The 16,433-nt window shown below is 40.2% G+C and overlaps 1 long non-coding RNA gene across 1 annotated transcript in view; it reads right to left on the bottom strand.

Moving 5' to 3' along the window:
- LOC136099418 (uncharacterized) overlaps window positions 1–15,182 on the bottom strand; it is a 62,893-nt gene extending 47,711 nt beyond the window's left edge. Inside the window, exon 1 of the long non-coding RNA XR_010651083.2 lies at window positions 14,810–15,182. This is a non-coding gene — a long non-coding RNA (uncharacterized lncRNA). The remainder of the gene's footprint in view (window positions 1–14,809) is intronic.
- Between the last annotated feature and the right edge of the window lie 1,251 nt (window positions 15,183–16,433).

The raw sequence follows: 16,433 nt of genomic DNA, 5'->3' as shown, positions 1-16,433 counted from the left end.
CTAGAGTAGGTTTCAAAACCAGATTAGGCATCTGGATGTCATCTCAGTTCCTAGTCTCCTCTTAAAGAAAATGGAGCTCTACCATGTAAAGTCTGAAGGACTCAAGAGTGTGATGCAGTTCACCTGAAGTTCTCTGTCTTTGTCCATATTTAGCTGTCTAGTATCATCTGAGATTTTATTGGTTATGCAAGATATCCACACAAGGCTGAAAGATATGACACAGGAGCCATGGCAGCTGAAGGGCAAGTGGGACACTCTAAGCATCTCAAGTGGCAGAAGACAGTTATGTTGTTTCTATCACAATAAATTCAGCCAGGTTTGGAAATGCTGCTGGCAGCAGGAAGCAAGTATCTGTAACAACAAACTCTTAGAACATTTCCTGTCATTAATTTGACTCATTCCAGCCAGATTAATTGATCTTAGATAATTCATGGGATGGTCTAGCTATTAAAATGGTACAGGGACCATAACAATAGACAATTTGTAGGTTAAAACACAGAACATTTAACTGGCACAAACACATGCCAGTCTCTGCCAGGTGACCTCAGTGCCCAGAATCTGCCTGGGCAGATTTAATTTATTAGTATGAATGGAACATTAGGAGTTGCTTATCAGAATAAATGACCTCTGAATATATTGGCAAATCCTCTGGTGATTATAATCCAGTCTTAAATGTTTACTCCATGTCTAGTTACTTCTGCACAAACACTCAAATTTATAATTCCTGCTCCTACAGAGCTTAAGTCCTACTTCATGTCCAAGTATGGATATCATTCTTACAATGTATGTGGCCAAGGTACTCCAGCTGACCCACACTTTTTCTTTGATATCTTATGAAAAATGCAGCATGCCCGTGCACACCTTTTCACGGACAGCCATGGTCAGAGGGCCAAGTCTTTGATCAGATAACTACATACATAAGAGTCTTACACGCTTAAAAAGTAAATTCCTAAATGAGACATGTTCTGTCGACTTATTATTGGAAACTTCCATGACAGACTACTTTACTTCCAAATGGCTATGCATTTTTTACTTCCCATGCATTTACATCCTAGCTGTTAAACGGCAGTAATCAACATTCATTTCTGACCTGTGATATTTCATTGGTGAAGTATGGTATTCATATTCTTGCACACTAGTCAGAGAAATCTGGTTTATCTTCTCAGTATAGTCCACACCCTTTCTTTCTCTTCCCCATTTTCACTAGTCAAAAATACAAACAAGATACAGCTTCACAAGAACAAGTTTTGCTTTCCAGTAAATATACAGCACTGAAATAGTATTTAGTGTTCTTCAAACCCTTTGAAACTTACCAAGCAGAGCTCAGTGACACCCATAAAGTTATTGGCTGTGTGCAAGACTCCCAGATTATAAAAGCTGCACATTATTAATCACCCTGAAATTCAGCAACAAGGAGGTAGTGAACCATTCTTATCATCAGTTGTGAAGAGTGTTTGTGTGCTAATTATGAGACATAATAACATTACTATGTAAATCAAAAGTCCATAATATTAATGAAAAATGCCAGAACTTAGGAATAATAATTAGAAATTTAATTAATAATATAATGTACCTATTAATATTATTCATACTTATATCTGTAATAATGTAAAAGCTTTAAAGCTTACATATATTGTAACTGTAGTGGATGACAAACATTCAGCTAACAGATATAGCCATCCAAAAAGCTATATGGTCTCTGGAGAATTTTGTTGTTTTATTTATTTTCTTTATTATTTTTACTAAAAAGAGTTCTGAAATGCAATATTTACAAATTAATTTCTAAAGTCAGAGCTTTGGGGCTATTTGTGAAAATCAACTGCCTCAAGACCAAAAGTAGTTTGATTGTTTAGAACAGATTTTAACATTTAATAGAAAAAAAGCAGCATGAAGGCTAATACATAGGAAAAAAAAAGACACACGGATATCAGGTTTTAGTTCCATACAACGTCTACTTAAAATGAATTGCCATATATTAACACACAGTTTTCTTGATCTTAACACAGGAAAATCTTACTTTCAATTAAGCCTCAACACATTTATAAGTCGACTCTAATTAGTCCTGTTCTTCTAAATATGATCTGCAATTACAAGATAAACCTACCTATGGAGATCCATTAAACCTCAGAATTTTTGAAATTCGGCTTCAATTATCCTCATTTAAGCAGACCCCTACAGCCACTGACACAATTTTCTTCCCTGTTCCTTGAGTTTACTCAGCTCACAAAACTCTGATGGGAATGTTTTAACATAATGTTTGTGACTTAACTCTGGTTCTCCTCCCTAGACTTTCCCAACTTTTGTAAGAAACATTCGTTAACTGCAATTACTTTTTTTTTTTTTTTTCAGAGAGCTGTGTATGTGTATGTCAAATAACATTCAGAATTAGCAGAGACGTATCCAAGTGAAGGCAGAAGTGCACCTTTCGAGGTGTCATGGTTTAGAACCTCGTGTATGCAGTCCAGGAGGTACTCACAATCTTCCCCACTCTCTTGAATCCAGAACCTATAGTGACTGGTAATTCTGCTTGCTAATCACCTCCACACAGTACCATTGATTCATAGAAAAATGCAGGTTGGAAGGTACATCAGAAGGTCACCTAATACAACTTTTCCTTAAAGCCAAGACAACACAGATCAGGTTGCTTAAGGCCGCATCAAGTGGAGTTTTGGGTTTCTCCAAGGAAGAAGATTACACAGGCCCTCTAGACGATACCTTCCAGGGTTTGGCCAACCATTCAGTGATGTATTATTTTTTTTCTAATACCTAATTAGAATTTCCCATGATGCAACTTGTTAACCCTCATTATATTACTATGTACCTCCCATCAGACAGTGGTAGCCAGCAATAAGATTTCCCCTAAACCCTCTCCTCTTCAGGTTAAACAAACTTGGAAATTCATTTCAGCTTTTTCCTACTATCTTCTTGTTCTCCTTGTTTTCAGAACTAGGTCCCCTCAATCTCCATCAGCTTGTGGGAAAAAAAAACCTGCAAAATTTGCTCTCAACAGCAATTTGAACTGCAACTCTTCCTTATGAGAACATTTCAGATCCTTTCTGAGATGAAATTGCAATAGTGCACTTGTTAAAATGGTGCTTTTCCTAAGAGGTCCTTGAGACTTTGACTCTGGTTCCAGGCACTGATCTAAAGAGAGTCAAAGAACATAAAGAGTTGGTGAGGTTACCAAAAGTTTTCTGAAAAAATAAATAAGAACTCATTTATCAGGTCCAAAAACAGTAAGCTTTTCTCTCTAGGACAATGAGTGGATTATATTGTCTGGTAACTATGAACCTATAAAAGCTTTTAACCCTTCCATCATATGTCTTTCAGAATTTTTCAACTGCATCTTTGAGTATAGTCAGGGGAAGGAGGTGATCACTGCTGGGCTGGTCAACGGTGCCCTTGTCCTGAACAGTCCCATTACAGTTAAAAACTGAGTGTCTGACTACATAGTGGGATGAAAAGTCTAAATTTGGAGGACTGCGGGAAAGGAAGTAATTAAAAAAGTGGTTCTCCTTCACAGAGTGACCTTGTTTTAATGTTCTCCACGCCATTCACCTTCCATAGCTGATCAGCCAGTGTAGTGGTAGCAAATTCGACGAATCCAGACGCCGGCATAAGCTCTTTGATCGAACGGGCGGGCCGGGCGAGAGTAAGGAGTCTAATTCAATGTGAATTTACCATCCGTACTCTTTAATGAACTCTTAAACAACACTGAATATCAATGTCCCCGAGACCACGTTTTTCCAAGCCTTATATACTCTATACCAAAAGGCCATGCGGCAAGTGCAGGCTACAATTGGTTACACTCACAGTCACTCATCCCCCCCCACTATGGTGATTGGCTGCAGGGCACTGTTCACAGACTGTTCATGCGCAGCGGCAACGCCCCTCCTGCAGCCTGGGTCGAGGGCAGACCAGCTTCTGTTTACTTTCCTTTTGTCTCTGGTGTCTCAGGGAAATCCTTCCGTGTAGCACAGCCGCATCAAGCCCTGGCTTGTTCACAGCACACAGCCAGTAACTCTCCACAATTCCTCCTTTTTTTTTTTTTTCTTTTTGGACAAGCCAGGATTGATTAGCTGTGTGTTCTAATCCTTTTTTGATATGTGATAAAAAACAACTTATACATAACATATAAATAACAACAACAATCAACGTAAACAGTGCACTTTGCAATAAACCTGAGGTATTCCATTGCCGTTTAAATATCGCAATGGATTGATTAAACAAATTCCAAGAACTTTGGTTTAAAGATACTCAACTTATAACAAACGATGTGCTGGGTGTTGATAAACTTACTCAAGAGGTAGTGGTGTTTAAAGATCTACTTATATAACTATAGTACGCATACATGTCACAGCTAAATCAATGCAAAGGTTACACCTCACTCTGTGACCTCCGAGGGTTCTGCTGCAGGGAGTTGACTTGGTTGAGTTTGTGTCAACTCCGGCTTTACTGCTCGGCTTGGAACCCACAATGGACCTTGATCTGTGGAGAGACACATATACCCTCTACCATTAAAAATAACAGGTACTGGTCCCTTCCACAATCCAGTGGTGGGATCACGATATCTCACCATGAATTCTGGTAAAGTGTTTTTCCTTCCTAGTCTGATCTGATAATGATGAATGATCACAGGAGGCTCCTCATGATCTCCAGTTAGACATAAATAATTCAAGGTAAACAACACCTTTGCTAAACGCTGTTGACAATCTAACTCTTCCTGCTTCTGTTTGCTCAAATACCCTTTAATCATTTGATGTGCTCTCTCGATGATTCCTTGGCCTGTTGGGGAATGAGGTATACCTGTAACGTGTTTCACTCCCCATTTCATTAGAAAAGTTCTAACTTTCTGGCTAACATAGGCAGGGCCATTGTCTGTCTTAATCTTTTCTGGGACACCCATTACAGCAAAAGAAGCTGTAAGATGTTTACATACATGTAGTGCTTTTTCCCCTGGTAAAGCAGTAGCCCATATCATTTTTGAAAAAGTATCAATTGTGACATGCACATATTTAAGTCTTCCAAATTCTGGCACATGTGTCACATCCATTTGCCATACTTCTAAGGCTTTTAAACCTCGAGGATTGACACCGATTCCTATACCTAACATCTGGCTTCCACACTGAGGACATGCCTGTACAATACTTCTTGCTTCATTTAAAGTTAAATCGAATTGTCTTTGGAGACCTCTGGCATTCTGATGAAAGCTCTCATGACTTTGTCTCGCTTGTTGGAATTTATCTGTTGGAGGCATGTGCTGTACTGAACTTACTAAACTATCTGCAATTTGATTTCCTTCACCTAGACCAAGATTCCATTGATGACTGCGGATGTGAATCACACAACAGGGTTCTTTTCTTTGATTTAAAATAGCTCTCAATTGTACAAACAATTTTCCTAATCGAGGATTATTCGATTGTCTTAACAGGGCATTTTCCATTCTGGGTATTACACCTGCTACATACAAAGAATCTGTGACAACATTTAAAGCAGATTTCAGCCAATTATTTAAGGCCCATATTACTGCTGTGAGCTCTAAAGTCTGCAATGAATCCTCTTTTGAACCTTCAATTAAATGCTGTATCCATTGACTATTCTCTTGCCAGACACATGCTGCCTGGTGTCTTCGTTTTCCTGCATCTGTATATACTGTAAAGCCTTCAACAGGTTTTGCTTTTACTTTGCTTCTCTCTAACCACTGATTTGTTCTAAGGAATTGCCATAGTTTACCTTTTGGTTGTCGTGAATGTACCTTGCCTATAAATCCTAATAATGCATTCTGTATAGGCATCGAATGTCTCAGCCACCATTCTAAATCGGCTCCATTTATCGGAATACTGATGTCATCTGGTTCCTGACCGCTAATTTCTAATATTCGAGATCTTCCTTTTCGAATCAATTCTCCAATTGCTTCTGGTCTCGTTTGAATACTGAATTTTGGTTGGACACTGAGAAAAATCCACTCTAATAATCGCAAATCATTTTCTGTTTTCAATCTGACAGTGGCACAAAAGGAAGAATCTGTAGCAACATCTATGGGGAATTCCCCGTTTTTGTTTTGCCACTGGCAGATGATTGCACACGGATGTTCTAGATTGCTAATAAGGAGGGAAATTGGTCGATCAGAAAGTCTTCGGCTAGACCAATTTGCCTGTACTTTTTGTATAATATCAGAAAGACATTTGAGATGCACGGACTCTAAGCTTATTTTCTTAGCTGGATCACCTCCTTTTAGAAGTGAAGTAAGAGGTGCTATATCATTGTTAGTAATGCCTACGCAATTTCTAATCCATTGTATGTCCCCTAACAATTTTTGGACATCATTTAATGTTTGTAAATCAGTATGTAATTCAATTTTTTGTGGACGAATCTGTGCATCACAAATGGACCAACCAAGGTATTTCCAAGGTGCAGACTTTTGAACTTTCTCTGGAGCTATAACCAACCCCTTTTCTTTGAGTTTGATTGTAATTTGGACTATGGAACTTTCTGTGAACTCAGCTTGTTGACAGAACAGAATATCATCCATATAATGATAAATAATTGTTTGTTTCCATGATGCACGAATAGGTTGAAGTGCCCATGCAACATACATTTGGCACAGTGTAGGAGAATTTTTCATACCTTGCGGTAGCACTACCCACTCATACCTTTTAGCTGGTTCCGCTTTGTTTACTGAAGGCAGTGTAAATGCAAAACGCTGTGTATCTTGCTCATGTAAAGGAATGGTAAAGAAACAATCCTTTAAATCTATAATTAGAATATGCCAATTTTCTGGTAACATTACAGGTGATGGTAATCCAGGCTGTAAAGCACCCATGGCTTGCATTTGATCATTTACCTTTCGCAAGTCATGTAATAATCGCCACTTTCCACTCTTTTTTGGTATTACAAAAATTGGGGTATTCCATGGACTAGTAGAAGGCTTGATATGGCCTGCAACTAATTGCTCTTCTACTAATTCACGTGCCTTTTGCAGTCGCTCTTCTGTTAATGGCCACTGGTCAACCCAAACTGGGCTATCTGTTAACCAGGTCAATGGAGGGTTGGGCAACTGCTTTCCAGTGACCACTAAGGAAAAGGCGAAGTAGTTAACACAGCACCAAGTTGCCCCAAGACGTCACGGCCAATAAGCGCCTCAAGGCTGCTTGGCAATTCCATTACATACACCCTAAGGGTAACACATTGACCTTCAGGGAAACTAATCGAAATGGGATCAACACTTATATTTGGAGTAGTTTGACCTCCTACTCCAGCTACAGTGGAAGAGATTGATTTTTGAAGTTTCCAATTTCGTGGCCATTTGAATTGACTAATGATGGAGACATCAGCTCCAGTATCAAGCATTGCATTTACCTCTACAACAACAGTAGAATCAGACTGAAATAGTTGCACACGTAACATGGGACGCTGAGTCACTGATGAGGTGAAGCAAACTGCAGGACCTGTCGATCCAAATCCTTTATCACGCCTTTCTGTTGAGGATGCTGGAGGGACTCCTGGAAGCATTGGTAGGCAGTTTTCCAGTGCTACTACCTGAGCTATTCTACTCCCAGAAGGAATAAAAATTGGCGGATGCAGAGTGTAGGCCAGGATTTGAACAGTTCCTGTGAAATCTGCATCAATTATACCTGGTATTACTATAAGACCTTTGATACTAGCAGAAGAACGGCCAATCAATAGGCCTCCAATGAGACTATCTTGTCTAAATAAAGGTCCTTTAGCATTAGTTGGTATTCTATGAATTGCAGTATTGGTCAATGTTATATCTACTGCTGTCTCCACATCAACTCCGAGGCTTCCTGCGGTGCTTGGCTTGTTGAGGTGAAAGAAGCCTGGTTCACAGTTGGTTGCTGATTGGGATACAGGTTCGGAGATGTTCTTTGTGTCTGGTAGCTGCTGAACGTATACCATAGCTTGTGGTTGTTTGTTTTGCTTGCTGCAAAATTTTCCAATCGTGTGGTTCCCATACCGCTGTCTGAGTGTTCATATTTTGAATTACCGGTAGGGCTAATTTTGCTGGAGACCAATCACCTTCTAGAATGGCATCTTTGATGACCCCTGACCATCTGCCATGTCGGGGCTGCGGCTGGTCAGTAGAGTCTATAGGCACCTTTGATTGCATTGTTTGTGAAGGGCAAGCTGGTTTTTTGAAACTCAATTTGTTCCTTATTTTTCTCTACATTTGACTCTCTTAAGTTAAGTTGTTCAAGCTTGTTGGTAATGACTTGCAGTAACTGCTCTACTGCTTGGGGTGAGCCCAATGATGTAGGAGGAGGCTCACAAAAAACTTCCGCGGGTGCTTGCGGAGGCAAAGTTTGAGGCGGCCCCGGCCCCGGCGACGGCGCCGGCCCGGCCTCCACGCTTTTCTCGGAGGTGGGGGGGGCGTCCGGCTCGGGGCAGGGCAGAGGCGGAGCGGTAGGAGGAGGGCGGCACTCAGGGCCTCCCACATCCGGACAGTCGACTAGTTGCACTTCCGCCTTCTTGGCACATTGCCCCAGAGACTCGGAGGGGGAAACTTCCGGTTCTTTGTTTACGAGCCGCGCAGTTTCTAATCCGCGTTGCAGATCGGATTGTGAAAGTATTGGCTGAGCCGGGACCCCGCGACCACCCCGAACGGCAGGCAGACCCCACAGAGTAGCCCACAGGCCCCTCTTTTCTTTTGGACGACAAGTTTTATCAGTCCAGGTTTGTTCTGGGACAAGCGCCTCCGCGGCTCTTAGGGCGGCACGTTGTTCCGATTTCAAAACTTCTAATGATTCTAATACGGTTTTCCACAATTCTCTCACAGCTTTAATTTCTTTCTCTTCTTCCCCTCTGATAGTTTTGTCCCACATAGTGTCCCCCACTGATCTCCATTCCGTTGGGGAAAACAAAAGTGGAACTTCCCCAAAGTGTCCCCACTTCTGAGCTAAAAAAATCAATGTGATTAGCTTTTCCTGTGACGATTCAATACCTCTCTTTGAGAGAATAGTCGTCAGCAGTGCCGCGGCTGTTTCAATATCCATTATCTTATCAGCGCGGTCTTAACGTAGGATGCGAGTGGCCAGCTCGACTGGTGCCCGTCTTTTGATACCGGACTAAGCACACTATCCCACACCCCGGCTTGGCTCCGTTTTTATGAACGCTGCTCACCGCAGTAATTTCGATCCGGAGCGATATGCTTTGCTAACGATCCATCCTTCTGCTACCATATGTAGATCCGAAGCGTTATGCTCTGCTAACGAACCATCCTCTGCTACCAAATGTGGCGGTAGCAAATTCGACGAATCCAGACGCCGGCATAAGCTCTTTGATCGAACGGGCGGGCCGGGCGAGAGTAAGGAGTCTAATTCAATGTGAATTTACCATCCGTACTCTTTAATGAACTCTTAAACAACACTGAATATCAATGTCCCCGAGACCACGTTTTTCCAAGCCTTATATACTCTATACCAAAAGGCCATGCGGCAAGTGCAGGCTACAATTGGTTACACTCACAGTCACTCATCCCCCCCCACTATGGTGATTGGCTGCAGGGCACTGTTCACAGACTGTTCATGCGCAGCGGCAACGCCCCTCCTGCAGCCTGGGTCGAGGGCAGACCAGCTTCTGTTTACTTTCCTTTTGTCTCTGGTGTCTCAGGGAAATCCTTCCGTGTAGCACAGCCGCATCAAGCCCTGGCTTGTTCACAGCACACAGCCAGTAACTCTCCACAAGCCAGTTCCATTTATCATTATAATTAGGCAGCATCTTGCCAGTTCAATCAGGCTCAATTACTTTAGGCCTCATTAGTGACTGACATACTATAACAAGTGCATCTTTGAATGAGCAAGGTCAGATAAAGAAAGTACAGTATGCAGCCAGCAAACACATTTATAGACCATGACAATACAATGCTTTGGACGTTGAACAACTTCGTATTCCCCCTTTTAAGAAGGCATGAAGATAATGAAGCTAAAAGTAACCTTGCTTAGATTGCATTTTTTCAGCTCCTACAGGTTCCTACCAACTCTGCATTTGAGCAGTAGTGCTAAGAGAAAAAACTTCAAATGGCTCAGGAAAAACTTTGGGGCTATTAGCAGCTCTCAGTGTAAGTTCCAGGTTCTGGAGAATGACAGCTCATGTAATGCATCAGAGAAGAACAAGAACTTCAAAACAGTGCAAAGGAGGAAACTGGATACTGAAACTGCAGTACGACAAATCCTTCTGCATTAGTGACGGCAGCAAATGGTTCTACTTGTAAAATATGTAAAGCAAACTGCTTGACTTTTACAGTAATGAGTATTCTAGACTTTAAAATAGTCATTAAAGTTAGAAGAAGGCAAGTTTGAAGATATTATTGTTCTCTATAAGTATCTTGAGAAGAAACCTCCACAGATGAAGAAGTATATTCTAAGTTAAATATATATATGTAATTTACATATGTATGCATATATATATGGCATGACATTAAAGAAAAAGAGACACATTTATGAACTAAAAATTAGAATCTCTTTCACACAGGAAAGTGGTGGTCTGTAACTATTTTCCAGTACAAATAATGGAGTAACAGATGCACTTTAAATATGATATTTGAAACATTTATAAATTTTTTTCTATCATATTGGTCTCGCAGACCAGGTAACATAAATCATGAGTTTATTGGTGTGTTCCAGCTATATATGAATACATATACCCGTGTCCTTGCTCTAAGGGAGACCTGTCACTATTCCATAACTAGGCATCAGAAAAACTGAAAATGAAGTTTCAGGTGGCAAGAGGTTTATTTTATATAAACTACTTCACTGCAAAAGTCTATTGTTTGCTTATTTAGTCATGCTCATTCCTTAGTAAACCGTCATAATTTAAATCTTTTTTTTTTTTCCCTCCAGAACACCTAAATAGAACTTACATTAGTCTTGTTATTTTATCCACTGTCATGGTTCTTGGAGATGAAATTAATTTTTCCTTTTGCTGAGAAGATAACACTAAGAAGTCAGATGTAAATTATGATCAGTATTGTGTTAGTATTTATTTTTATTATTAGAATTTTTTGAAGTATCTTACATGATACAGGCACAAAAGTACTTAAAAACCACACATGCTCTGGTTTTCTGGGCTATCCTTTTACAATCTTTTAAATTCTGGTAAACTTTGTTTCAAATGTCACCTATATTTTTAGGTTATATTTTTTGGATTTTGCATTAATGTATCAAGTTCTTCTGCAGTCAGAATATTTAAGAGGTTTATGAAAAATACCCCAAATGTACACAGAATACTCTGGAATATATTATACATTAGAAAAAGAAGATAAGATCTGCAGTGTAGTGATCAGTATGCATCCAAAAGTATGGGATTTGATTATCTTAACAAATACATTCTGGGTCATTATTATCTGGTTCCCTAATATTCCTCTACACAATATTTGAGTACATTACACCCAGAAGTATTTAATTTCATAAGCTGGCAGTGTGCTATGTGAAGTGTTTCTTTCATTTATTCTTATCTAATCTTCCAGTTATTTATTTATTTTCCTAGGTAACTATTAACCATAACAGCTGAGTATTAAAAACCAGAAATAACAACATCTCATTCTTCCTTTCTTCCCCACTTGAAGATGAATCAGCTGAACTGTTCTGTATGTTCTTGAAAATTTCACTGAGTGAAAGTGAATCAAAGGGAAGAGTTTTGTGAGTCAGAAATTGGTTCAGACTGTGGTTATTCTCATCTCTTGCAGAAGTGAGTTCTCCAGCATAGGCTGAGATCTTACAAAAATTCCAGCTCAGATATTCATGAGATAGGGAGATTAGATGATGATCTCACACCTCACAACCAGTGTCATTGTGTTTGTCCTTTAATTGGTTTTGATCAGGAACAAAATATGACATATACAGTGCTCTGAGGTAGTGCTATTCTGCACAATGCGGACAAATCAGTTGTTTCTACAATGACTGATGGACCAGGCATTACAAACCACAACATCTTCTACTCCTAACACAGAGTTTGTCATTGTCACCTTTTTGAAAACAAATGCAGATATTTACATTAACAGTAAAAAACCCAAGCCACCAAATTTTTTACAAAACTAAGTATTCACTATATTTTTCTACCCTTGGAGAGAGAATGCAAAATAATTTTGTGGTAAGTATTATATATGTCAATAAAGGAACTTCTGGGAAATGTCCAGATAGTACACGATGGAGATGTAGCACATTAGGTTAGAGAAAGAGGGAGGCCCCATCTTGAATACTGTGTTTAGTTTTGGGCTACTCACTATAGAAAAGTCATTGAGGTATTAGAGAGAGCGCAGAGGAGGGCGACAAAGCTGGTGAAGGGTCTGGAGCACAAGTCTGATGAGGAACAGCTGAGGGAACTGGGGCTGTTTAGCCTGGAGAAAAGGAGGCTGAGGGGAGACCTTATCACTGTCTACAACTACCTGAAAGGTTGTAGCATGGAGGGTGTTGGTCTCTTCTCCCAGATAGCAAGCGATAGAACAAGAGGAAATGGCCTCAAGTTGCACCAGGGGAAGTTCAGATTGGATATTAGGAAAAAGTTATTCACAGAAAGGTTTGTGAAGCAGTGGAACAGGCTGTCCAAGGAAGTGCTTGAGTCACCATCCCTGGAGGTGTTTAACAGGTGTATAGAAGAGGTTCTTAGGGACATGGTTTAGTGCTAGAGTTAGGTTATGGTTAGACTCAATCATCTTGAGGGTCTCTTCCAACCAAAATGATTCTATGATGTTTGAGAAATTATGAAGGCAAAGATTTGGTGAGTATATAAGCACTCACAATAGCTCGTAACTCATAGCAGAGTTAGAGTTCTTCAGCCTGGAGAAGATAAGGCTCCAGAGACACCTTATTGTGGCCTTTCAATATGTAAAGGGGGCTTATAAGAAAGATGGAGCAAGACTTTACCAGCACCTGTAGTGATAGGACAAAGGGCAGCAGCTTAAAACTGGAAAAGGGTAGATTATGTTGGACGAAAGGAAGAAATTTCTTCACAATGAGGTTGGTGAGATATTGGAACAGACTGGCCAGAGAAGGTGTGGATGCCTGGAAGTGTTCAAGGTCAAGCTGGATGGCACTTTGAGCAATGTGATCTAGTGGTAGGTGTCCCTGCCCAGGGCAGGGGGTTGGAACCACACGATCTTTAACATCTCTTGCAACTAAAACCATTTTATGATTCTATGGTTATAGGATTCCTTGCTCACTATAGCCTCTTCCAAAGAGGGCGCATGTGTTTGGTGATTGCATGGTGTTTCAGTGCTGTAGAAAGGGCTCTCTCTGCACTGTGTTCTGGTCCATACCTCCTTAAAAAGCACTCAGAAATTTGGCAACTGACAAATCATATTTATATTAATTACTTTCTTTACTTTTTTTTCTTAAATATTCTTGAGAACTTTACATGAAAACAGGGAAAGCATCTTCTGTGGCTATCAATAAGATTTCTAGAAATGAGGATGAGGTTCTTATAAACTGATATGGCAATGTTTTGTATGAATCTAAGAAAATGTGAAAGAAAAAGATTAGGGTAAACCGAGGGCAAATCACAGCAGCAGCACAACAGAAATGAGATTGTGTACATTTCAAATTGTGAAAAAAAAAAATTAGTTTGTATACAGAAAGGTCAATATTAAAAAGTGACAAATATGATCCCCAACTCATCCATTGCACTTTACTACTTTAGGGGTGGTGCTAACTTGCCTTTTCAAATGTCAACATCTCTCAGGATTCACAGCTTTCTGAAACTATGGCAGTGTGATTTACAGGGATTAACATGCTCATGTCACCAAACCCTTGCTCAGATCATTAAATTGCCCTTATCAAAGAAGGCATCAAGAATTTATGTTTGGGAAGTTTCAGCATGCCCTTTATTATCTCTAATTGCTCAGGTAAAACAGAGGTCAAATTCATAGGCTCTGAACTGCTGCCACCAATGATTCTATTTTTCAGGTGTAAATGAGACTTCTAGAAGATGGGCATTTAATATACCCTGTGTTTTATGAAAAGAGAGGTCATAGGTGGATATGGGTGAATTGTTTTATGAAAAGAGATTATAGTTCTTTAGAGCAAGGGATGCCTTGTTCTTGCAGAGGCAGTCTTGGTTTACAAAGCTGTGGGAGGTATGAACTTTATATTTACCTGATATTATTTGCATTGTGTTTTTGTCTCTGTCACGGAGGCACCCCGAGGTTAGTTTAAGGGACAACAGGGTCCAAAACAACTTTTATTAAACCGGTGAGAAACAGGGTTTTAGCACTCCAAAAGTGACTTAAATACAGGTTCGGGTATCAGTTGAGGAAAATTATTAAGGGGCAGTAACTAATACAACAGGCGGTCCACAGAGTGCACGCACGTGGCTTCACCAAAACAATGCTGGAGCCATCTCTGAGTCCTGGAGGAGTACACACTTGCCTGAACACGGTGTGGGATTATTTTTAAAGAGATACATGTACTCGTAGTGAGTACGGAAAGTGTACATTCGCGATTCCGCGAGGGTAAATTTATAATACACTCGCAATCCTGCGAGGGTTAATTTACTTACACGTGAAAATGTGCACAGAATACTACACGTGCTTATGTAGAAGCACGGGAAGAAAATACACGCGCGATTGTGCAAGGAAGTAATTTATACACGTGCTCGTATTGAGCACAGAAAGTTACACGTGCAAATGTGCACGAAAAGTGTACGTCCTTGTATTAAGCACGGAAAGTTACACGTGCTTATGTGGAAGCACGGGAGAAAAATACACCCGCGATTATGCGAGGATTAATTTTACACGTGCTTATATTGAGCACGGAAAGTTACACATGCATATGTGCACGGAAGGGATAAATATACTCACAATCCTGCGAGAAGTTTTACTCACACCCGTGGCGGCAAGGCAAGCGGAGTCTCCATTCCGGTGAGGGGGGCTCTCGGCGGCAGCATCTTGCTCATGCTCCGAGAAACCTGCGACAATGGGCGGAGTCTCGACGAGAGTCCCATTTTTTATATTAGCTGATCAGACCTGACTGCAGGCATTCCAGAAGCTTCTCTGCACCCCCACACTGGCTGTGGGGTGCCCCTGAAGCCTCCAAACATCCCTCACACTGGCCGCAGGTGCCCAGCGGCTCACTGGCACCTCTGCACTCCCTTCTCCTAATGGCCCTGGCCAGGGTGCTCTGAGGTCAAACAAAAGAAGCTGTTAGCCTCAAGTAGCAGAGAGAGAGGGAGATATGCCTACTCCTTCCATACTGAAGGAGCGGGGGGAGAGAGGGGGGTTTGCATCCTGCCACAGTCTCCTATCACAGCTCACAATTACATTCTACATTGGTTCTTACCATACATGCTTGAGGTTCTTTATTTCATAATTTCCCATCGAAGTATCTATTTTCCCCTTCCATATGCTGCATGCTGTAGATACACTACAAGATAAAATTTGAGATTCTAAGTGAAATGAATTCAGTAGTTTTAGCTCAATCCCCAGCCAACAGCAGATAAAAACATATGCAACACTGCTCAATTGACACAGTTACTTTCATCTGTGCTGAGGAAATGCACTGGAACACATCCAACACTGACACCAAATTGATTTGCACCCTTGAGATGCTGGCTACTCCTGTCAGAATTGAGTTTTTTGACAGATGGCAGGCAGCGTGAAGAAACTTTCTGTGGAATTGCTTATATGTTACCCAGAAATGGGTAAAAAATCAAATAGGGGTAGGGTGGTGGAAGGAAGGCTGAATAGCTGGGTTTATTATGGCTTCAGGTTTCTTCACTTCCTGAAAAAAATTCTGATTGTCCAAATAAAACAATGTTTCAACTTTTTTTTAGATATTTCTTACTTTTCTTTTTTTAGTGTGGTTGCACATCTTTTTTTACATGGATAAATTAAAAATTAGGACTGAGATACAGACATTAACGTGTACATTTGCAGGCAGAGAAAATTTTGTAGTCTTCAACCACGAAAATCCTTAAAAATTTGAAATAATGTAGGAGTATGTTCTCTAGTATGTGAGGTAAGGAAACAACAGACATTAAACATTCTGCTTCTGATTTTAAAATCAACTCTTGGGTTTTGTGGAAAATTTTTTGTCTCAGGGTAACTAGGGATGGTATATCTTACCCAGTTTCTAATCACAGCCTGAAGACTACTGTTCCAAATTTCTTTGTTACCTTTGCCATAGATGTCATGTTTCACATTCACACGCAGATTGCATAATCCAAGAGCTAGTCTTACAAGTGTCAAGGGCAAAATGGTTCATAAACATTGTCTTTTATCTAATTTTTTCTGTTAAAAAGAAATCTATGAGACCATTTGATTTCCCTATAGTGCTACTGACTGTGATATCAAATCAAATTCTGAAGCCCCTTATTAAACTTATTTTAGATTTCAGCTAATAAAATGGCACACCAAAAGCAAGGTGTTAAAAAGGCAAGTAAATGCGACAATTGTGAGGAAGGGCTATGAAATATTTTGCTAATAT

Source organism: Patagioenas fasciata, chromosome 3 (assembly GCF_037038585.1).
Source record: "Patagioenas fasciata isolate bPatFas1 chromosome 3, bPatFas1.hap1, whole genome shotgun sequence".
Classification (NCBI taxonomy): domain Eukaryota; kingdom Metazoa; phylum Chordata; class Aves; order Columbiformes; family Columbidae; genus Patagioenas; species Patagioenas fasciata.
This window is presented reverse-complemented; position numbering and strand designations above follow the sequence as displayed.